Source organism: Siphateles boraxobius, unplaced genomic scaffold, assembly GCF_051911475.1.
Source record: "Siphateles boraxobius isolate OS27281-9 unplaced genomic scaffold, OSU_SipBor_1 42, whole genome shotgun sequence".
Taxonomy (NCBI): domain Eukaryota; kingdom Metazoa; phylum Chordata; class Actinopteri; order Cypriniformes; family Leuciscidae; genus Siphateles; species Siphateles boraxobius.
In genome coordinates, this window is record NW_027509053.1 from 1,831,639 (window position 1) to 1,854,762 (window position 23,124).

Genomic DNA, 23,124 nt, shown 5'->3' on the forward strand with positions numbered 1-23,124 from the left:
CATGACGCTGTTCCTGGAAGCCGCGCTGATCGGATACAACTACCTGTCTCTGCAACTCCTTGTTAGTATAGTGGAAAGTATCTCCGCCTGTCATGCGGAGACTGGGGTTCGATTCCCCGACGGGGAGATCCAGTCCTTTACTGCTGCCAAAAGACCTTAACAAATGTTTTGCTCCAGCAAACAAGTTGCAGGAGAAGTTGGCAAGGGGCCTCGGACGACTGTTTTAAAGACAGCTTGAGAAAAATGCAATGCGTTGGCCGGGAATCGAACGCATACAGCAAGAATGGACAGACCCAGGAATCGAACCCATAGCAAGAATGCTCGTAGTCAAGGTCTTTAATTTACAAATGTGACGCGTTGGCCGGGAATCGAAGCCGGGTCAACTGCTTGGAAGGCAGCTATGCTCACCACTATACCACCAACGCAAGACTGTTGGATGTAGACTGGAAGCCCTGTTCTGCGGTCAGCAATAATTTTCGCAATACTTTAGCAGCTGGCAGGTGCAGATGAACTGAAACTCTCTTTGTTTGGACCTGGCACTTAAAAAAATTGCATGAACTTATTGACCTGACCTACCAGGCACCATATTAAAAAACAAGGTCTCTAATTTAATAATGTAACACGTTTTATACAGACACTTCATATTTAAACGGTATTAGATTATTTTTTGCATTCACTGGCTTCTGTGAAGCGTTGAGCTAAAATGACGCATGACGCCGTTCCTGCAAGCCGCGCTGATCGGATACAACTACCTGTCTCTGCAACTCCTTGTTAGTATAGTGGAAAGTATCTCCGCCTTTCACACGGAGACTGGGGTTCGATTCCCCGACGGGGAGATTCAGTCCTTTACTGCTGCCAAAAGACCTTAACAAATGTTTTGCTCCAGCAAACAAGTTACAGGGAAGTTGGCAAGGGGCCCGGACGACTGTTTTAAAGACAGCTTGAGAAAAATGCAATGCGTTGGCCGGGAATCGAACCCATACATCAAGAATGGACAGACCCAGGAATCGAACCCATAGCAAGAATGCGCGTAATCAAGGTCTTTAATTTACAAATGTGATGCGTTGGCCAGCAATCGAACCCGGGTCAACTGCTTGGAAGGCAGCTATGCTCACCACTATACCACCAACGCAAGACTGTTGGATGTAGACCTGAAGCCCTGTTCTGCGGTCAGCAATAATTTTCGCAATACTTTAGCAGCTGGCAGGTGCAGATGAACTGAAACTCTCTTTGTTTGGACCTGGCACTTAAAAAAATTGCATGAACTTATTGACCTGAGCTACCAGGCACCATATTAAAAAAAATGGTCTCTAATTTAATAATGTAACACTTTTTATACAGACACTTCATATTTAAACGGTATTAGATTATTTTTTGGATTCACTGGCTTCTGTGAAGCGTTGAGCTAAAATGACGCATGACGCTGTTCCTGGAAGCCGCGCTGATCGGATACAACTACCTGTCTCTGCAACTCTTTGTTAGTATAGTGGAAAGTATCTCCGCCTGTCACGCGGAGACTGGGGTTCGATTCCCCGACGGGGAGATCCAGTCCTGTACTGCTGCCAAAAGACCTTAACAAATGTTTTGCTCCAGCAAACGAGTTGCAGGAGAAGTTGGCAAGGGGCCTCGGACGACTGTTTTAAAGACAGGTTGAGAAAAATGCAATGCGTTGGCCGGGAATCGAACGCATACAGCAAGAATGGACAGACCCAGGAATCGAACCCATAGCAAGAATGATCGTAATCAAGGTCTTTAATTTACAAATGTGATGCGTTGGCCGGGAATCGAACCCGGGTCAACTGCTTGGAAGGCAGCTATGCTCACCACTATACCACCAACGCAAGACTGTTGGATGTAGACCGGAAGCCCTGTTCTGCGGTCAGCAATAATTTTTGCAATACTTTAGCAGCTGGCGGGTGCAGATGAACTGAAACTCTCTTGGTTTGGACCTGGCACTTAAAAAAATTGCATGAACTTATTGACCTGACCTACCAGGCACCATATTAAAAAACAAGGTCTCTAATTTAATAATGTAACACGTTTTATACAGACACTTCATATTTAAACGGTATTAGATTATTTTTTGGATTCACTGGCTTCTGTGAAGCGTTGAGCTAAAATGACGCATGACGCCGTTCCTGCAAGCCGCGCTGATCGGATACAACTACCTGTCTCTGCAACTCCTTGTTAGTATAGTGGAAAGTATCTCCGCCTGTCACGCGGAGACTGGGGTTCGATTCCCCGACGGGGAGATCCAGTCCTTTACTGCTGCCAAAAGACCTTAACAAATGTTTTGCTCCAGCAAACAAGTTGCAGGAGAAGTTGGCAAGGGGCCTCGGACGACTGTTTTAAAGACAGCTTGAGAAAAATGCAATGCGTTGGCCGGGAATCGAACGCATACAGCAAGAATGGACAGACCCAGGAATCGAACCCATAGCAAGAATGCTCGTAGTCAAGGTCTTTAATTTACAAATGTGACGCGTTGGCCGGGAATCGAAGCCGGGTCAACTGCTTGGAAGGCAGCTATGCTCACCACTATACCACCAACGCAAGACTGTTGGATGTAGACTGGAAGCCCTGTTCTGCGGTCAGCAATAATTTTCGCAATACTTTAGCAGCTGGCAGGTGCAGATGAACTGAAACTCTCTTTGTTTGGACCTGGCACTTAAAAAAATTGCATGAACTTATTGACCTGACCTACCAGGCACCATATTAAAAAAAAGGGTCTCTAATTTAATAATGTAACACTTTTTATACAGACACTTCATATTTAAACGGTATTAGATTATTTTTTGGATTCACTGGCTTCTGTGAAGCGTTGAGCTAAAATGACGCATGACGCTGTCCCTGGAAGCCGCGCTGATCGGATACAACTACCTGTCTCTGCAACTCTTTGTTAGTATAGTGGAAAGTATCTCCGCCTGTCACGCGGAGACTGGGGTTCGATTCCCCGACGGGGAGATCCAGTCCTGTACTGCTGCCAAAAGACCTTAACAAATGTTTTGCTCCAGCAAACGAGTTGCAGGAGAAGTTGGCAAGGGGCCTCGGACGACTGTTTTAAAGACAGGTTGAGAAAAATGCAATGCGTTGGCCGGGAATCGAACGCATACAGCAAGAATGGACAGACCCAGGAATCGAACCCATAGCAAGAATGCTCGTAATCAAGGTCTTTAATTTACAAATGTGATGCGTTGGCCGGGAATCGAACCCGGGTCAACTGCTTGGAAGGCAGCTATGCTCACCACTATACCACCAACGCAAGACTGTTGGATGTAGACCGGAAGCCCTGTTCTGCGGTCAGCAATAATTTTTGCAATACTTTAGCAGCTGGCAGGTGCAGATGAACTGAAACTCTCTTTGTTTGGACCTGGCACTTAAAAAAATTGCATGAACTTATTGACCTGACCTACCAGGCACCATATTAAAAAACAAGGTCTCTAATTTAATAATGTAACACGTTTTATACAGACACTTCATATTTAAACGGTATTAGATTATTTTTTGGATTCACTGGCTTCTGTGAAGCGTTGAGCTAAAATGACGCATGACGCCGTTCCTGCAAGCCGCGCTGATCGGATACAACTACCTGTCTCTGCAACTCCTTGTTAGTATAGTGGAAAGTATCTCCGCCTGTCATGCGGAGACTGGGGTTCGATTCCCCGATGGGGAGATTCAGTCCTTTACTGCTGCCAAAAGACCTTAACAAAAGTTTTGCTCCAGCAAACAAGTTACAGGGAAGTTAGCAAGGGGCCCTGACGACTGTTTTAAAGACAGCTTGAGACAAATGGAATGCGTTGGCCGGGAATCGAACCCATACATCAAGAATGGACAGACCCAGGAATCGAACCCATAGCAAGAATGCGCGTAATCAAGGTCTTTAATTTACAAATGTGATGCGTTGGCCAGCAATCGAACCCGGGTCAACTGCTTGGAAGGCAGCTATGCTCACCACTATACCACCAACGCAAGACTGTTGGATGTAGACCTGAAGCCCTGTTCTGCGGTCAGCAATAATTTTCGCAATACTTTAGCAGCTGGCAGGTGCAGATGAACTGAAACTCTCTTTGTTTGGACCTGGCACTTAAAAAAATTGCATGAACTTATTGACCTGACCTACCAGGCACCATATTAAAAAAAGGGTCTCTAATTTAATAATGTAACACTTTTTATACAGACACTTCATATTTAAACGGTATTAGATTATTTTTTGGATTCACTGGCTTCTGTGAAGCGTTGAGCTAAAATGACGCATGACGCTGTCCCTGGAAGCCGCGCTGATCGGATACAACTACCTGTCTCTGCAACTCTTTGTTAGTATAGTGGAAAGTATCTCCGCCTGTCACGCGGAGACTGGGGTTCGATTCCCCGACGGGGAGATCCAGTCCTGTACTGCTGCCAAAAGACCTTAACAAATGTTTTGCTCCAGCAAACGAGTTGCAGGAGAAGTTGGCAAGGGGCCTCGGACGACTGTTTTAAAGACAGGTTGAGAAAAATGCAATGCGTTGGCCGGGAATCGAACGCATACAGCAAGAATGGACAGACCCAGGAATCGAACCCATAGCAAGAATGCTCGTAATCAAGGTCTTTAATTTACAAATGTGATGCGTTGGCCGGGAATCGAACCCGGGTCAACTGCTTGGAAGGCAGCTATGCTCACCACTATACCACCAACGCAAGACTGTTGGATGTAGACCGGAAGCCCTGTTCTGCGGTCAGCAATAATTTTTGCAATACTTTAGCAGCTGGCAGGTGCAGATGAACTGAAACTCTCTTTGTTTGGACCTGGCACTTAAAAAAATTGCATGAACTTATTGACCTGACCTACCAGGCACCATATTAAAAAACAAGGTCTCTAATTTAATAATGTAACACGTTTTATACAGACACTTCATATTTAAACGGTATTAGATTATTTTTTGGATTCACTGGCTTCTGTGAAGCGTTGAGCTAAAATGACGCATGACGCCGTTCCTGCAAGCCGCGCTGATCGGATACAACTACCTGTCTCTGCAACTCCTTGTTAGTATAGTGGAAAGTATCTCCGCCTGTCATGCGGAGACTGGGGTTCGATTCCCCGATGGGGAGATTCAGTCCTTTACTGCTGCCAAAAGACCTTAACAAAAGTTTTGCTCCAGCAAACAAGTTACAGGGAAGTTGGCAAGGGGCCCTGACGACTGTTTTAAAGACAGCTTGAGACAAATGGAATGCGTTGGCCGGGAATCGAACCCATACATCAAGAATGGACAGACCCAGGAATCGAACCCATAGCAAGAATGCGCGTAATCAAGGTCTTTAATTTACAAATGTGATGCGTTGGCCAGCAATCGAACCCGGGTCAACTGCTTGGAAGGCAGCTATGCTCACCACTATACCACCAACGCAAGACTGTTGGATGTAGACCTGAAGCCCTGTTCTGCGGTCAGCAATAATTTTCGCAATACTTTAGCAGCTGGCAGGTGCAGATGAACTGAAACTCTCTTTGTTTGGACCTGGCACTTAAAAAAATTGCATGAACTTATTGACCTGACCTACCAGGCACCATATTAAAAAAAAGGGTCTCTGATTTAATAATGTAACACTTTTTATACAGACACTTCATATTTAAACGGTATTAGATTATTTTTTGGATTCACTGGCTTCTGTGAAGCGTTGAGCTAAAATGACGCATGACGCTGTTCCTGGAAGCCGCGCTGATCGGATACAACTACCTGTCTCTGCAACTCTTTGTTAGTATAGTGGAAAGTATCTCCGCCTGTCACGCGGAGACTGGGGTTCGATTCCCCGACGGGGAGATCCAGTCCTGTACTGCTGCCAAAAGACCTTAACAAATGTTTTGCTCCAGCAAACGAGTTGCAGGAGAAGTTGGCAAGGGGCCTCGGACGACTGTTTTAAAGACAGGTTGAGAAAAATGCAATGCGTTGGCCGGGAATCGAACGCATACAGCAAGAATGGACAGACCCAGGAATCGAACCCATAGCAAGAATGCTCGTAATCAAGGTCTTTAATTTACAAATGTGATGCGTTGGCCGGGAATCGAACCCGGGTCAACTGCTTGGAAGGCAGCTATGCTCACCACTATACCACCAACGCAAGACTGTTGGATGTAGACCGGAAGCCCTGTTCTGCGGTCAGCAATAATTTTTGCAATACTTTAGCAGCTGGCAGGTGCAGATGAACTGAAACTCTCTTTGTTTGGACCTGGCACTTAAAAAAATTGCATGAACTTATTGACCTGACCTACCAGGCACCATATTAAAAAACAAGGTCTCTAATTTAATAATGTAACACGTTTTATACAGACACTTCATATTTAAACGGTATTAGATTATTTTTTGGATTCACTGGCTTCTGTGAAGCGTTGAGCTAAAATGACGCATGACGCCGTTCCTGCAAGCCGCGCTGATCGGATACAACTACCTGTCTCTGCAACTCCTTGTTAGTATAGTGGAAAGTATCTCCGCCTGTCATGCGGAGACTGGGGTTCGATTCCCCGATGGGGAGATTCAGTCCTTTACTGCTGCCAAAAGACCTTAACAAAAGTTTTGCTCCAGCAAACAAGTTACAGGGAAGTTAGCAAGGGGCCCTGACGACTGTTTTAAAGACAGCTTGAGACAAATGGAATGCGTTGGCCGGGAATCGAACCCATACATCAAGAATGGACAGACCCAGGAATCGAACCCATAGCAAGAATGCGCGTAATCAAGGTCTTTAATTTACAAATGTGATGCGTTGGCCAGCAATCGAACCCGGGTCAACTGCTTGGAAGGCAGCTATGCTCACCACTATACCACCAACGCAAGACTGTTGGATGTAGACCTGAAGCCCTGTTCTGCGGTCAGCAATAATTTTCGCAATACTTTAGCAGCTGGCAGGTGCAGATGAACTGAAACTCTCTTTGTTTGGACCTGGCACTTAAAAAAATTGCATGAACTTATTGACCTGACCTACCAGGCACCATATTAAAAAAAGGGTCTCTAATTTAATAATGTAACACTTTTTATACAGACACTTCATATTTAAACGGTATTAGATTATTTTTTGGATTCACTGGCTTCTGTGAAGCGTTGAGCTAAAATGACGCATGACGCTGTCCCTGGAAGCCGCGCTGATCGGATACAACTACCTGTCTCTGCAACTCTTTGTTAGTATAGTGGAAAGTATCTCCGCCTGTCACGCGGAGACTGGGGTTCGATTCCCCGACGGGGAGATCCAGTCCTGTACTGCTGCCAAAAGACCTTAACAAATGTTTTGCTCCAGCAAACGAGTTGCAGGAGAAGTTGGCAAGGGGCCTCGGACGACTGTTTTAAAGACAGGTTGAGAAAAATGCAATGCGTTGGCCGGGAATCGAACGCATACAGCAAGAATGGACAGACCCAGGAATCGAACCCATAGCAAGAATGCTCGTAATCAAGGTCTTTAATTTACAAATGTGATGCGTTGGCCGGGAATCGAACCCGGGTCAACTGCTTGGAAGGCAGCTATGCTCACCACTATACCACCAACGCAAGACTGTTGGATGTAGACCGGAAGCCCTGTTCTGCGGTCAGCAATAATTTTTGCAATACTTTAGCAGCTGGCAGGTGCAGATGAACTGAAACTCTCTTTGTTTGGACCTGGCACTTAAAAAAATTGCATGAACTTATTGACCTGACCTACCAGGCACCATATTAAAAAACAAGGTCTCTAATTTAATAATGTAACACGTTTTATACAGACACTTCATATTTAAACGGTATTAGATTATTTTTTGGATTCACTGGCTTCTGTGAAGCGTTGAGCTAAAATGACGCATGACGCCGTTCCTGCAAGCCGCGCTGATCGGATACAACTACCTGTCTCTGCAACTCCTTGTTAGTATAGTGGAAAGTATCTCCGCCTGTCATGCGGAGACTGGGGTTCGATTCCCCGATGGGGAGATTCAGTCCTTTACTGCTGCCAAAAGACCTTAACAAAAGTTTTGCTCCAGCAAACAAGTTACAGGGAAGTTAGCAAGGGGCCCTGACGACTGTTTTAAAGACAGCTTGAGACAAATGGAATGCGTTGGCCGGGAATCGAACCCATACATCAAGAATGGACAGACCCAGGAATCGAACCCATAGCAAGAATGCGCGTAATCAAGGTCTTTAATTTACAAATGTGATGCGTTGGCCAGCAATCGAACCCGGGTCAACTGCTTGGAAGGCAGCTATGCTCACCACTATACCACCAACGCAAGACTGTTGGATGTAGACCTGAAGCCCTGTTCTGCGGTCAGCAATAATTTTCGCAATACTTTAGCAGCTGGCAGGTGCAGATGAACTGAAACTCTCTTTGTTTGGACCTGGCACTTAAAAAAATTGCATGAACTTATTGACCTGACCTACCAGGCACCATATTAAAAAAAGGGTCTCTAATTTAATAATGTAACACTTTTTATACAGACACTTCATATTTAAACGGTATTAGATTATTTTTTGGATTCACTGGCTTCTGTGAAGCGTTGAGCTAAAATGACGCATGACGCTGTCCCTGGAAGCCGCGCTGATCGGATACAACTACCTGTCTCTGCAACTCTTTGTTAGTATAGTGGAAAGTATCTCCGCCTGTCACGCGGAGACTGGGGTTCGATTCCCCGACGGGGAGATCCAGTCCTGTACTGCTGCCAAAAGACCTTAACAAATGTTTTGCTCCAGCAAACGAGTTGCAGGAGAAGTTGGCAAGGGGCCTCGGACGACTGTTTTAAAGACAGGTTGAGAAAAATGCAATGCGTTGGCCGGGAATCGAACGCATACAGCAAGAATGGACAGACCCAGGAATCGAACCCATAGCAAGAATGCTCGTAATCAAGGTCTTTAATTTACAAATGTGATGCGTTGGCCGGGAATCGAACCCGGGTCAACTGCTTGGAAGGCAGCTATGCTCACCACTATACCACCAACGCAAGACTGTTGGATGTAGACCGGAAGCCCTGTTCTGCGGTCAGCAATAATTTTTGCAATACTTTAGCAGCTGGCAGGTGCAGATGAACTGAAACTCTCTTTGTTTGGACCTGGCACTTAAAAAAATTGCATGAACTTATTGACCTGACCTACCAGGCACCATATTAAAAAACAAGGTCTCTAATTTAATAATGTAACACGTTTTATACAGACACTTCATATTTAAACGGTATTAGATTATTTTTTGGATTCACTGGCTTCTGTGAAGCGTTGAGCTAAAATGACGCATGACGCCGTTCCTGCAAGCCGCGCTGATCGGATACAACTACCTGTCTCTGCAACTCCTTGTTAGTATAGTGGAAAGTATCTCCGCCTGTCATGCGGAGACTGGGGTTCGATTCCCCGATGGGGAGATTCAGTCCTTTACTGCTGCCAAAAGACCTTAACAAAAGTTTTGCTCCAGCAAACAAGTTACAGGGAAGTTAGCAAGGGGCCCTGACGACTGTTTTAAAGACAGCTTGAGACAAATGGAATGCGTTGGCCGGGAATCGAACCCATACATCAAGAATGGACAGACCCAGGAATCGAACCCATAGCAAGAATGCGCGTAATCAAGGTCTTTAATTTACAAATGTGATGCGTTGGCCAGCAATCGAACCCGGGTCAACTGCTTGGAAGGCAGCTATGCTCACCACTATACCACCAACGCAAGACTGTTGGATGTAGACCTGAAGCCCTGTTCTGCGGTCAGCAATAATTTTCGCAATACTTTAGCAGCTGGCAGGTGCAGATGAACTGAAACTCTCTTTGTTTGGACCTGGCACTTAAAAAAATTGCATGAACTTATTGACCTGACCTACCAGGCACCATATTAAAAAAAGGGTCTCTAATTTAATAATGTAACACTTTTTATACAGACACTTCATATTTAAACGGTATTAGATTATTTTTTGGATTCACTGGCTTCTGTGAAGCGTTGAGCTAAAATGACGCATGACGCTGTCCCTGGAAGCCGCGCTGATCGGATACAACTACCTGTCTCTGCAACTCTTTGTTAGTATAGTGGAAAGTATCTCCGCCTGTCACGCGGAGACTGGGGTTCGATTCCCCGACGGGGAGATCCAGTCCTGTACTGCTGCCAAAAGACCTTAACAAATGTTTTGCTCCAGCAAACGAGTTGCAGGAGAAGTTGGCAAGGGGCCTCGGACGACTGTTTTAAAGACAGGTTGAGAAAAATGCAATGCGTTGGCCGGGAATCGAACGCATACAGCAAGAATGGACAGACCCAGGAATCGAACCCATAGCAAGAATGCTCGTAATCAAGGTCTTTAATTTACAAATGTGATGCGTTGGCCGGGAATCGAACCCGGGTCAACTGCTTGGAAGGCAGCTATGCTCACCACTATACCACCAACGCAAGACTGTTGGATGTAGACCGGAAGCCCTGTTCTGCGGTCAGCAATAATTTTTGCAATACTTTAGCAGCTGGCAGGTGCAGATGAACTGAAACTCTCTTTGTTTGGACCTGGCACTTAAAAAAATTGCATGAACTTATTGACCTGACCTACCAGGCACCATATTAAAAAACAAGGTCTCTAATTTAATAATGTAACATGTTTTATACAGACACTTCATATTTAAACGGTATTAGATTATTTTTTGGATTCACTGGCTTCTGTGAAGCGTTGAGCTAAAATGACGCATGACGCCGTTCCTGCAAGCCGCGCTGATCGGATACAACTACCTGTCTCTGCAACTCCTTGTTAGTATAGTGGAAAGTATCTCCGCCTGTCATGCGGAGACTGGGGTTCGATTCCCCGATGGGGAGATTCAGTCCTTTACTGCTGCCAAAAGACCTTAACAAAAGTTTTGCTCCAGCAAACAAGTTACAGGGAAGTTGGCAAGGGGCCCTGACGACTGTTTTAAAGACAGCTTGAGACAAATGGAATGCGTTGGCCGGGAATCGAACCCATACATCAAGAATGGACAGACCCAGGAATCGAACCCATAGCAAGAATGCGCGTAATCAAGGTCTTTAATTTACAAATGTGATGCGTTGGCCAGCAATCGAACCCGGGTCAACTGCTTGGAAGGCAGCTATGCTCACCACTATACCACCAACGCAAGACTGTTGGATGTAGACCTGAAGCCCTGTTCTGCGGTCAGCAATAATTTTCGCAATACTTTAGCAGCTGGCAGGTGCAGATGAACTGAAACTCTCTTTGTTTGGACCTGGCACTTAAAAAAATTGCATGAACTTATTGACCTGACCTACCAGGCACCATATTAAAAAAAAGGGTCTCTGATTTAATAATGTAACACTTTTTATACAGACACTTCATATTTAAACGGTATTAGATTATTTTTTGGATTCACTGGCTTCTGTGAAGCGTTGAGCTAAAATGACGCATGACGCTGTTCCTGGAAGCCGCGCTGATCGGATACAACTACCTGTCTCTGCAACTCTTTGTTAGTATAGTGGAAAGTATCTCCGCCTGTCACGCGGAGACTGGGGTTCGATTCCCCGACGGGGAGATCCAGTCCTGTACTGCTGCCAAAAGACCTTAACAAATGTTTTTCTCCAGCAAACGAGTTGCAGGAGAAGTTGGCAAGGGGCCTCGGACGACTGTTTTAAAGACAGGTTGAGAAAAATGCAATGCGTTGGCCGGGAATCGAACGCATACAGCAAGAATGGACAGACCCAGGAATCGAACCCATAGCAAGAATGCTCGTAATCAAGGTCTTTAATTTACAAATGTGATGCGTTGGCCGGGAATCGAACCCGGGTCAACTGCTTGGAAGGCAGCTATGCTCACCACTATACCACCAACGCAAGACTGTTGGATGTAGACCGGAAGCCCTGTTCTGCGGTCAGCAATAATTTTTGCAATACTTTAGCAGCTGGCAGGTGCAGATGAACTGAAACTCTCTTTGTTTGGACCTGGCACTTAAAAAAATTGCATGAACTTATTGACCTGACCTACCAGGCACCATATTAAAAAACAAGGTCTCTAATTTAATAATGTAACACGTTTTATACAGACACTTCATATTTAAACGGTATTAGATTATTTTTTGGATTCACTGGCTTCTGTGAAGCGTTGAGCTAAAATGACGCATGACGCCGTTCCTGCAAGCCGCGCTGATCGGATACAACTACCTGTCTCTGCAACTCCTTGTTAGTATAGTGGAAAGTATCTCCGCCTGTCATGCGGAGACTGGGGTTCGATTCCCCGATGGGGAGATTCAGTCCTTTACTGCTGCCAAAAGACCTTAACAAAAGTTTTGCTCCAGCAAACAAGTTACAGGGAAGTTAGCAAGGGGCCCTGACGACTGTTTTAAAGACAGCTTGAGACAAATGGAATGCGTTGGCCGGGAATCGAACCCATACATCAAGAATGGACAGACCCAGGAATCGAACCCATAGCAAGAATGCGCGTAATCAAGGTCTTTAATTTACAAATGTGATGCGTTGGCCAGCAATCGAACCCGGGTCAACTGCTTGGAAGGCAGCTATGCTCACCACTATACCACCAACGCAAGACTGTTGGATGTAGACCTGAAGCCCTGTTCTGCGGTCAGCAATAATTTTCGCAATACTTTAGCAGCTGGCAGGTGCAGATGAACTGAAACTCTCTTTGTTTGGACCTGGCACTTAAAAAAATTGCATGAACTTATTGACCTGACCTACCAGGCACCATATTAAAAAAAGGGTCTCTAATTTAATAATGTAACACTTTTTATACAGACACTTCATATTTAAACGGTATTAGATTATTTTTTGGATTCACTGGCTTCTGTGAAGCGTTGAGCTAAAATGACGCATGACGCTGTCCCTGGAAGCCGCGCTGATCGGATACAACTACCTGTCTCTGCAACTCTTTGTTAGTATAGTGGAAAGTATCTCCGCCTGTCACGCGGAGACTGGGGTTCGATTCCCCGACGGGGAGATCCAGTCCTGTACTGCTGCCAAAAGACCTTAACAAATGTTTTGCTCCAGCAAACGAGTTGCAGGAGAAGTTGGCAAGGGGCCTCGGACGACTGTTTTAAAGACAGGTTGAGAAAAATGCAATGCGTTGGCCGGGAATCGAACGCATACAGCAAGAATGGACAGACCCAGGAATCGAACCCATAGCAAGAATGCTCGTAATCAAGGTCTTTAATTTACAAATGTGATGCGTTGGCCGGGAATCGAACCCGGGTCAACTGCTTGGAAGGCAGCTATGCTCACCACTATACCACCAACGCAAGACTGTTGGATGTAGACCGGAAGCCCTGTTCTGCGGTCAGCAATAATTTTTGCAATACTTTAGCAGCTGGCAGGTGCAGATGAACTGAAACTCTCTTTGTTTGGACCTGGCACTTAAAAAAATTGCATGAACTTATTGACCTGACCTACCAGGCACCATATTAAAAAACAAGGTCTCTAATTTAATAATGTAACACGTTTTATACAGACACTTCATATTTAAACGGTATTAGATTATTTTTTGGATTCACTGGCTTCTGTGAAGCGTTGAGCTAAAATGACGCATGACGCCGTTCCTGCAAGCCGCGCTGATCGGATACAACTACCTGTCTCTGCAACTCCTTGTTAGTATAGTGGAAAGTATCTCCGCCTGTCATGCGGAGACTGGGGTTCGATTCCCCGATGGGGAGATTCAGTCCTTTACTGCTGCCAAAAGACCTTAACAAAAGTTTTGCTCCAGCAAACAAGTTACAGGGAAGTTGGCAAGGGGCCCTGACGACTGTTTTAAAGACAGCTTGAGACAAATGGAATGCGTTGGCCGGGAATCGAACCCATACATCAAGAATGGACAGACCCAGGAATCGAACCCATAGCAAGAATGCGCGTAATCAAGGTCTTTAATTTACAAATGTGATGCGTTGGCCAGCAATCGAACCAGGGTCAACTGCTTGGAAGGCAGCTATGCTCACCACTATACCACCAACGCAAGACTGTTGGATGTAGACCTGAAGCCCTGTTCTGCGGTCAGCAATAATTTTCGCAATACTTTAGCAGCTGGCAGGTGCAGATGAACTGAAACTCTCTTTGTTTGGACCTGGCACTTAAAAAAATTGCATGAACTTATTGACCTGACCTACCAGGCACCATATTAAAAAAAAGGGTCTCTGATTTAATAATGTAACACTTTTTATACAGACACTTCATATTTAAACGGTATTAGATTATTTTTTGGATTCACTGGCTTCTGTGAAGCGTTGAGCTAAAATGACGCATGACGCTGTTCCTGGAAGCCGCGCTGATCGGATACAACTACCTGTCTCTGCAACTCTTTGTTAGTATAGTGGAAAGTATCTCCGCCTGTCACGCGGAGACTGGGGTTCGATTCCCCGACGGGGAGATCCAGTCCTGTACTGCTGCCAAAAGACCTTAACAAATGTTTTGCTCCAGCAAACGAGTTGCAGGAGAAGTTGGCAAGGGGCCTCGGACGACTGTTTTAAAGACAGGTTGAGAAAAATGCAATGCGTTGGCCGGGAATCGAACGCATACAGCAAGAATGGACAGACCCAGGAATCGAACCCATAGCAAGAATGCTCGTAATCAAGGTCTTTAATTTACAAATGTGATGCGTTGTGGGGGAATCGAACCCGGGTCAACTGCTTGGAAGGCAGCTATGCTCACCACTATACCACCAACGCAAGACTGTTGGATGTAGACCGGAAGCCCTGTTCTGCGGTCAGCAATAATTTTTGCAATACTTTAGCAGCTGGCAGGTGCAGATGAACTGAAACTCTCTTTGTTTGGACCTGGCACTTAAAAAAATTGCATGAACTTATTGACCTGACCTACCAGGCACCATATTAAAAAACAAGGTCTCTAATTTAATAATGTAACACGTTTTATACAGACACTTCATATTTAAACGGTATTAGATTATTTTTTGGATTCACTGGCTTCTGTGAAGCGTTGAGCTAAAATGACGCATGACGCCGTTCCTGCAAGCCGCGCTGATCGGATACAACTACCTGTCTCTGCAACTCCTTGTTAGTATAGTGGAAAGTATCTCCGCCTGTCATGCGGAGACTGGGGTTCGATTCCCCGATGGGGAGATTCAGTCCTTTACTGCTGCCAAAAGACCTTAACAAAAGTTTTGCTCCAGCAAACAAGTTACAGGGAAGTTGGCAAGGGGCCCTGACGACTGTTTTAAAGACAGCTTGAGACAAATGGAATGCGTTGGCCGGGAATCGAACCCATACATCAAGAATGGACAGACCCAGGAATCGAACCCATAGCAAGAATGCGCGTAATCAAGGTCTTTAATTTACAAATGTGATGCGTTGGCCAGCAATCGAACCCGGGTCAACTGCTTGGAAGGCAGCTATGCTCACCACTATACCACCAACGCAAGACTGTTGGACGTAGACCTGAAGCCCTGTTCTGCGGTCAGCAATAATTTTCGCAATACTTTAGCAGCTGGCAGGTGCAGATGAACTGAAACTCTCTTTGTTTGGACCTGGCACTTAAAAAAATTGCATGAACTTATTGACCTGACCTACCAGGCACCATATTAAAAAAAAGGGTCTCTAATTTAATAATGTAACACTTTTTATACAGACACTTCATATTTAAACGGTATTAGATTATTTTTTGGATTCACTGGCTTCTGTGAAGCGTTGAGCTAAAATGACGCATGACGCTGTCCCTGGAAGCCGCGCTGATCGGATACAACTACCTGTCTCTGCAACTCTTTGTTAGTATAGTGGAAAGTATCTCCGCCTGTCACGCGGAGACTGGGGTTCGATTCCCCGACGGGGAGATCCAGTCCTGTACTGCTGCCAAAAGACCTTAACAAATGTTTTGCTCCAGCAAACGAGTTGCAGGAGAAGTTGGCAAGGGGCCTCGGACGACTGTTTTAAAGACAGGTTGAGAAAAATGCAATGCGTTGGCCGGGAATCGAACGCATACAGCAAGAATGGACAGACCCAGGAATCGAACCCATAGCAAGAATGCTCGTAATCAAGGTCTTTAATTTACAAATGTGATGCGTTGGCCGGGAATCGAACCCGGGTCAACTGCCTGGAAGGCAGCTATGCTCACCACTATACCACCAACGCAGGCCTTTGAACGTAGACTGGAAGCCCAGTTGTGCCGTCAGCAAGAATTTTCGCAATACATTAGCAGCTGGCAGGTGCAGATGAACTGAAACTCTCTTTGTTTGGACCTGGCACTTAAAAAAATTGCATGAACTTATTGGCCTGACCTACCAGGCACTGTAGTGATCTTTTTCTTTGTAGAAAAGTTAGAAGCTCAGACCAGGAGACAGTAGAAGATTTCCAAGCAGAAGTTCTTTATTGTTTGTCGGTAGCTGCAGTCATTCCAACATCGTCTAACTAAGGGAACTTTACATTGTAGTTTATATACATTTCAAGGGGGAGGGATTACATTGTGAGGAACAAAGCATGTAAATGAGTTGAAACATGAGAACAGAACGGTGCAGGACTTCTCGCCTTGAGATAAGAACTCCAAGACAAATGGTCTCAGTAATAAAATAGCAGGTGTTCAAACTTGCTCAGCATGACTCTTCACCCGGTAAAACAATGAGAACAGGAAAAGCCTAGCCTTCTCGCACTGAGATGGGACAGTCAGGAATATCCTGCTGGGAACCCCTACCGTTAGCAGAGATTTCCTGGTCTCATCATTTATAAACTTTCTCAATATAAAATACTATTGTATTGGAAATCTAAATTAAACATTTAAATAAAATTTGTAATCCTACAACACCATATTAAAAAACAAGGTCTCTAATTTAATAATGTAACACGTTTTATACAGACACTTCATATTTAAACGGTATTAGATTATTTTTTGGATTCACTGGCTTCTGTGAAGCGTTGAGCTAAAATGACGCATGATGCCGTTCCTGGAAGCCGCGCTGATCGGATACAACTACCTGTCTCTGCAACTCCTCGTTAGTATAGTGGAAAGTATCTCCCCCTGTCACGCGGAAGACAGGGGTTCGATTCCCCGACGGGGAGATCCAGTCCTTTACTGCTGCCAAAAGACCTTAACAAATGTTTTGCTCCAGCAAACAAGTTACAGGAGAAGTTGGCAAGGGGCCACCGACGACTGTTTTAAAGACAGCTTGAGAAAAATGCAACGCATTTTCATTCTGCAAATGCAGAAAAATGCAACGCAATGCGTTGGCCGGGAATCGAACGCATACAGCAAGAATGGACAGACCCAGGATTCGAACCCATAGCAAGAATGCTCGTAATCAAGGTCTTTAATTTACAAATGTGATGCATTGGCCAGGAATCGAACCCGGGTCAACTGCTTGGAAGGCAGCTATGCTCACCACTATACCACCAACACAAGACTGGTGGATGTAGACTGGAAGCCCTCTTGTGCGGTCAGCAAGAATGTTCGCAATATATTAGCAGCTGGCAGGTGCAGATGAATTGAAACTCTCTTTGTTTGGACCTGGCACTTAAAAAAATTGCATGAACTTGAAAAATTGCATGACGCTGTTCCTGGAAGCCGCGCTGATCGGATACAACTACCTGTCTCTGCAACTCTTTGTTAGTATAGTGGAAAGTACCTCCGCCTGTCACGCGGAGACTGGGGTTCGATTCCCCGACCGGGAGATCCAGTCCTGTACTGCTGCCAAAAGACCTTAACAAATGTTTTGCTCCAGCAAACAAGTTGCAGGAGAAGTTGGCAAGGGGCCTCGGACGACTGTTTTAAAGACAGCTTGAGAACCAATAGCAAGAATGCTCGTAATCAAGGTCTTTAATTTACAAATGTGATGCGTTGGCCGGGAATCGAACCCGAGTCAACTGCTTGGAAGGCAGCGATGCTCACCACTATACCGCCAACGCAAGACTGTTGGATGTAGGCTGGAAGCCCTCTTGTGCGGTCAGCAAGAATTTTCGCAATACATTAGCAGCTGGCAGGTAGAGATGAACTGAAACTCTCTTTGTTTGGACCTGGCACTTAAAAAAATGGCATGAACTTATTGACCTGACCTACCAGGCACCATATTAAAAAACAAGGTCTCTAATTTAATAATGTAACACGTTTTATACAGACACTTCATATTTAAACGGTATTAGATTATTTTTTGCAATCACTGGCTTATGTGAAGCGTTGAGCTAAAATGACGCATGAAGCCGTTCCTGGAAGCCGCGCTGATCGGTTACAACTACCTGTCTCTGCAACTCCTTGTTAGTATAGTGGCAAGTATCTCCGCCTGGCACGCGGAGACTGGGGTTCGATTCCCCGACGGGGAGATCCAGTCCTTTACTGCTGCCAAAAGACCTTAACAAAAGTTTTGCTTCAGCAAACAAGTTACAGGAGAAGTTGGCAAGGGGCCCCGGACGACTGTTTTAAAGACAGCTTGAGAAAAATGCAATGCGTTGGCCGGGAATCGAACCCATACAGCAAGAATGGACAGACCCAGGAATCGAACCCATAGCAAGAATGCTCGTAATCAAGGTCTTTAATTTACAAATGTGATGCGTTGGCCGGGAATCGAACCCGGTCACCTGCTTGGAAGGCAGCTATGCTCACCACAATACCACCAACGCAGGCCTTTGAACGTAGACTGGATGCCCAGTTGTGCGGTCAGCAAGAATTTTCGCAATACATTAGCAGCTGGCAGGTGCAGATGAACTGAAACTCTCTTTGTTTGGACCTGGCACTTAAAAAAATTGCATGAACTTATTGACCTGACCTACCAGGCACTGTAGTGATCGTTTTCTTTGTAGAAAAGTTAGAAGCTCAGACCAGGAGACAGTGGAAGTTTTCCAAGCAGAAGTTCTTTATTGCTTGTCGGTAGCTGCAGTCATTCCAACATCGTCTAACTAAGGGAACTTTACATTGTAGTTTATATACATTTCAAGGGGGAGGGATTACATTGTGAGGAACAAAGCATGTAAATGAGCTGAAACATGAGAACAGAACGGTGCAGGACTTCTCGCACTGAGATAAGAACTCCAAGACAAATGGTCTCAGTAATAAAATAGCAGGTGTTCAAACTTGCTCAGCATGACTCTTCACCCGGTAAAACAATGAGAACAGGAAAAGCCTAGCCTTCTCGCACTGAGATGGGACAGTCAGGAATATCCTGCTGGGAACCCCTACCGTTTGCAGAGATTTCCTGGTCTCATCATTTATAAACTTTCTCTATATAAAATACTATTGTATTGGAAATCTAAATTAAACATTTAAATAAAATTTGTAATCCTACAACACCATATTAAAAAACAAGGTCTCTAATTTAATAATGTAACACGTTTTATACAGACACTTCATATTTAAACGGTATTAGATTATTTTTTGGATTCACTGGCTTCTGTGAAGCGTTGAGCTAAAATGACGCATGACGCTGTTCCTGGAAGCCGCGCTGATCGGATACAACTACCTGTCTCTGCAACTCCTCGTTAGTATAGTGGAAAGTATCTCCGCCTGTCACGCGGAAGACCGGGGTTCGATTCCCCGACGGGGAGATCCAGTCCTTTACTGCTGCCAAAAGACCTTAACAAATGTTTTGCTCCAGGAAACAAGTTACAGGAGAAGTTGGCAGGGGGCCTCGGACGACTGTTTTAAAGACAGCTTGAGAAAAATGCAATGCTTTGGCCGGGAATCGAACGCATACAGCAAGAATGGACTGCCCCAGGAATCGAACCCATAGCAAGAATGCTCGTAATCAAGGTCTTTAATTTACAAATGTGATGCGTTGGCCGGGAATCGAACCCGGGTGAACTGCTTGGAAGGCAGCTATGCTCACCACTATACCACCAACTCAAGACTGTTGGATGTAGGCTGGAAGCCGTGTTGTGCGGTCAGCAAGAATTTTCGCAATACATTAGCAGCTGGCAGGTGGAGATGAACTGAAACTCTCTTTGTTTGGACCTGGCACTTAAAAAAATGGCATGAACTTATTGACCTGACCTACCAGGCACCATATTAAAAAACAAGAGGTTAATGACACAATATCCTCAAAATCAGGAAATAATAGTACCCCAAACTAACACATACAAGACATAGAGTGCAGTCACCATCACACACACACATATTAGACACATATTTTAACTGTTCATTTTTAATGTTCGCTTTTCATTATATCATCTCTAAAAAGATTTAAATTTTAAGTAAGATTTTAAACTTCACATTTTACTGTAGCTTTTACCTAATTTTACATGGTCTCTTAACCAGTTTCAAAGCATGTCTGTTCATTATTCATTTGATCTTAGAAAAGTCAGCTGGATTTTGGTTCATTATCACTATTTTGCTTCAGCTTGCTCTAGCAGGCCGATAACAGAAAGACAGACACAGTTACCATCCCTGCCTCCACTCAGACAGTCTCTCTCTCTCTAATGGCGCTTTTCCACTACACAGTACCAGCTCGCCTTGGCTCGGCTCGGCTCGACTCGACTCGCCTTTGTTTGGTTTTCCACTGTGTAAAAGTTGTACCTGTACCTGCTTTCGGGTACTTTTTTTCGTACCACCTCCGGCGAGGTTCTAAGCGAGCTAAGGCGATACTAAAATGTGACGTAATACAATGCCGACTGCTGATTGGTCAGAGAGAATCGTCACTATTCACTGCGTCATCATTGCACGCGACAGACGGAGTATCCAGAATAACCAGAGAATAACCCCGCCATTTTTAAATAGTTTGCCCAGATATACTAAACTTACTATTATGGCAACTCGGAAGAATACGCCGTGGTCAAACGAGGAGGTGCAGACTTTCCTATGTTTGGTTGCCGAAGAAAGGATCCAGCGAGAGCTTGATGGGGCAACGAGGAACGAAAAAGTTTATCAAGAAATCTCCGAACTGCTGTCCACACATGGCTACAACAGGACTTTCCAGCAATGTAGGGAAAACTTAAAAAAACTGAAAAGTGACTACAGAGCTGTAAAGGACCACAACGGCCGCAGTGGTTCAAACCGAAAAAGCTGGAAGTGGTACGAACAGATGGACGGTATCTACGGCCATAGACCGGCGAGCAACTGGAGGGAGGGTGGACTTGACTCGGCCACCAGTTTGTTGGAGTCGCTGTTGGAGGATGGTAAGTGTTTAAAATTTACATTACATTAATCATGTAGGCGCACTCTGCTTGAGAGTTTTGTTTTCTGTAGGCTGGCTTTTGAAAAGCTGAAGCTAACTTATAACATCGAAGACTGTAAACTTGTGTCGCAGATAACAATTGCTGCTACCGCTAACTATCTGCCATTGCTATTTTCGTATTGTGTTGACTTTTGTATGATCTTTCTATCTAGATTCCTTTTCGACGAGCGAGAATGGTTCAGTGACTCCCACTGATGCCACGTCGGCACCGGAACCAGCGGCACCATCGACACCAACAAGATCAGCAGCGTCGACACCGAGACCCGCAGCAGCGTCGACACCGGCAACCGGTTAGTATAATTGGAGAAAAAGTAAACTCTTCTAGCCTGTTGTCTGTGAATCTATACACACTTTTTAATATATCATTAATCGTATCAATAACTCATTAATATAACGTAAACGTACTTGCATAACAACAGGAAGCATTCCCAGTTATGGGAATGCAGGATTCATTAATAAACCTGTTCAGTATTTTTATAACTTTCCAGACGTACACCTATACTGTACACATGGTATTTTAAAGTTGACATTTACTAAAATAGATGTTTAATAAATACATTAAATACATTTACTCAGATGTTAAGTCGTTATATACTATATAAGTAATAGTAAGTTGTGGGCTTGTCTTTTTTTATGTAGAAGCTGTAATGATAATACATGTGAACAATTTACAACACACACAACCTTTGAATGAAACGTGACTTGTCCGTTTTTCTTTATAACTCATTCATTGTAATTATTTTTTTGGCCAGGACGGAGGAAACGAAAGAGGGAACAGGAGCATCTGACTGTCCTGAGGGAGATGCAGACATCGGATGTCGAGCAGCTGGAATTGAACCGGGCACAGCGGGAGCGCCATTTACAGATGGCACTCGATGATGCAGCACATGCCCGAGAACTAGAAGCGGCTTTAAGGAGAGAGGAGATGGCTGCAATGTCGTACTTCAACCAGGCCTTTCTGGGAACCCTGAGCCAGCTTGTCCAGGCACTGAACCGGCGGGATGCTGTTCCACCGCCCCTGGACTGAAACCCCTTTGTTTATTTTAATTTAATGTTTGCACTACATGTAACATACGTATATAGTTGGATGTGTGAATTTATATTAATATTATATTTTTTTCTATTTGTATGCGTGTTTAAATAAAACCTTTTTGAAACTTATTACAAACAGTGTCTTTTTTTGATGGTTTGCCTTTTTACAAGGGTTTAAACAAGTATTTTCAGATTTTATACTGTGATAACCTTTAATGAAAAACAGCAGAGACAACATATTTAATGATAATGTATTTACTTAGCAATTAAAATAACGCATCAGACCCTCCCGTACATCTCTGCCCTCCTCCTCAACACCCTGTGCCACTGGCCCCACAGGCTCTGCTGCTGCAGGTGCATCCCAGTCATCGTCATAGTCCTCTCCATGACTCTCACAAAGGTTATGCAAAGCATAGCAAGTAAGAATCATAGATTTCACGATTGTAACATCACAGTCATTTCTTTTCATCAGGCAACGCCACCTTCCCTTCAGTCTACCAAAAGCGTTTTCAACCAATACCCGTGCTCGACATATTTTCTTGTTGTAGATCTGCTGTTCTACTGTCAGCCGTCCAGTGTCAGTGAATTGCTTTAGGAGCCAGTTCTGCAGGGGATAGGCAGAATCTCCCAGGATGTAGTAGGCAACATTCACCCCACCAATATTCCTGGTGTAAGCTGGAAAGTGGTTGCCACGGCTGGCCAACTCCCACAATGTGGACAGTCTTAAAACACGAGCATCATGCAAGCTGCCAGGCAGTCCTGCAAACACGTTCCAGAACAGTCCTTTTCCATCTACAACACCTTGAAGGACCTTGTCTCTCCATCACTGGACGCAGTTTGTTGTACAAATATATGAATGTTTCTTCCGACATTCTGAAGTTCTGAACCCACAGCGCGTTTGTGAAACCAGGAACAATAACATCCCACCACTCGGTAGCTCGGTTGAAAGCCCAAACAGACGGTTTGCCGCGGCGACTTTGCAAAGCTAAACAGATCTGAAACACATAAACCATGCACATTTTAGTACGTAATACTGGTAGCTATAAAGTTGATTAAATACTTTGCATATAGTATAG

General features: G+C 44.7%; 14 non-coding genes across 14 annotated transcripts; 1 reads left to right on the plus strand and 13 right to left on the minus strand.

The window, feature by feature from the left end:
- Nucleotides 1–353: 353 nt before the first annotated feature.
- Nucleotides 354–425, minus strand: trnag-ucc (transfer RNA glycine (anticodon UCC)). The gene has a single exon. It is a non-coding gene; the product is annotated as a tRNA-Gly (tRNA).
- Nucleotides 426–1,769: 1,344 nt separating this feature from the next.
- trnag-ucc (transfer RNA glycine (anticodon UCC)) lies at nt 1,770–1,841 on the minus strand. The gene has a single exon. It is a non-coding gene; the product is annotated as a tRNA-Gly (tRNA).
- A 637-nt stretch (nt 1,842–2,478) lies between these two features.
- Nucleotides 2,479–2,550, minus strand: trnag-ucc (transfer RNA glycine (anticodon UCC)). Its single transcript has one exon. It is a non-coding gene; the product is annotated as a tRNA-Gly (tRNA).
- Nucleotides 2,551–3,187: 637 nt separating this feature from the next.
- On the minus strand, nt 3,188–3,259 carry trnag-ucc (transfer RNA glycine (anticodon UCC)). The gene has a single exon. It is a non-coding gene; the product is annotated as a tRNA-Gly (tRNA).
- Nucleotides 3,260–4,602: 1,343 nt separating this feature from the next.
- On the minus strand, nt 4,603–4,674 carry trnag-ucc (transfer RNA glycine (anticodon UCC)). Its single transcript has one exon. It is a non-coding gene; the product is annotated as a tRNA-Gly (tRNA).
- A 1,344-nt stretch (nt 4,675–6,018) lies between these two features.
- trnag-ucc (transfer RNA glycine (anticodon UCC)) lies at nt 6,019–6,090 on the minus strand. Its single transcript has one exon. It is a non-coding gene; the product is annotated as a tRNA-Gly (tRNA).
- Nucleotides 6,091–7,433: 1,343 nt separating this feature from the next.
- trnag-ucc (transfer RNA glycine (anticodon UCC)) lies at nt 7,434–7,505 on the minus strand. The gene has a single exon. It is a non-coding gene; the product is annotated as a tRNA-Gly (tRNA).
- Nucleotides 7,506–8,848: 1,343 nt separating this feature from the next.
- On the minus strand, nt 8,849–8,920 carry trnag-ucc (transfer RNA glycine (anticodon UCC)). Its single transcript has one exon. It is a non-coding gene; the product is annotated as a tRNA-Gly (tRNA).
- A 1,343-nt stretch (nt 8,921–10,263) lies between these two features.
- trnag-ucc (transfer RNA glycine (anticodon UCC)) lies at nt 10,264–10,335 on the minus strand. Its single transcript has one exon. It is a non-coding gene; the product is annotated as a tRNA-Gly (tRNA).
- A 1,344-nt stretch (nt 10,336–11,679) lies between these two features.
- Nucleotides 11,680–11,751, minus strand: trnag-ucc (transfer RNA glycine (anticodon UCC)). The gene has a single exon. It is a non-coding gene; the product is annotated as a tRNA-Gly (tRNA).
- Nucleotides 11,752–13,094: 1,343 nt separating this feature from the next.
- Nucleotides 13,095–13,166, minus strand: trnag-ucc (transfer RNA glycine (anticodon UCC)). Its single transcript has one exon. It is a non-coding gene; the product is annotated as a tRNA-Gly (tRNA).
- Nucleotides 13,167–15,926: 2,760 nt separating this feature from the next.
- trnag-ucc (transfer RNA glycine (anticodon UCC)) lies at nt 15,927–15,998 on the minus strand. The gene has a single exon. It is a non-coding gene; the product is annotated as a tRNA-Gly (tRNA).
- A 1,186-nt stretch (nt 15,999–17,184) lies between these two features.
- Nucleotides 17,185–17,256, minus strand: trnag-ucc (transfer RNA glycine (anticodon UCC)). The gene has a single exon. It is a non-coding gene; the product is annotated as a tRNA-Gly (tRNA).
- A 2,063-nt stretch (nt 17,257–19,319) lies between these two features.
- On the plus strand, nt 19,320–19,391 carry trnad-guc (transfer RNA aspartic acid (anticodon GUC)). Its single transcript has one exon. It is a non-coding gene; the product is annotated as a tRNA-Asp (tRNA).
- The last annotated feature ends 3,733 nt before the right edge of the window (nt 19,392–23,124 follow it).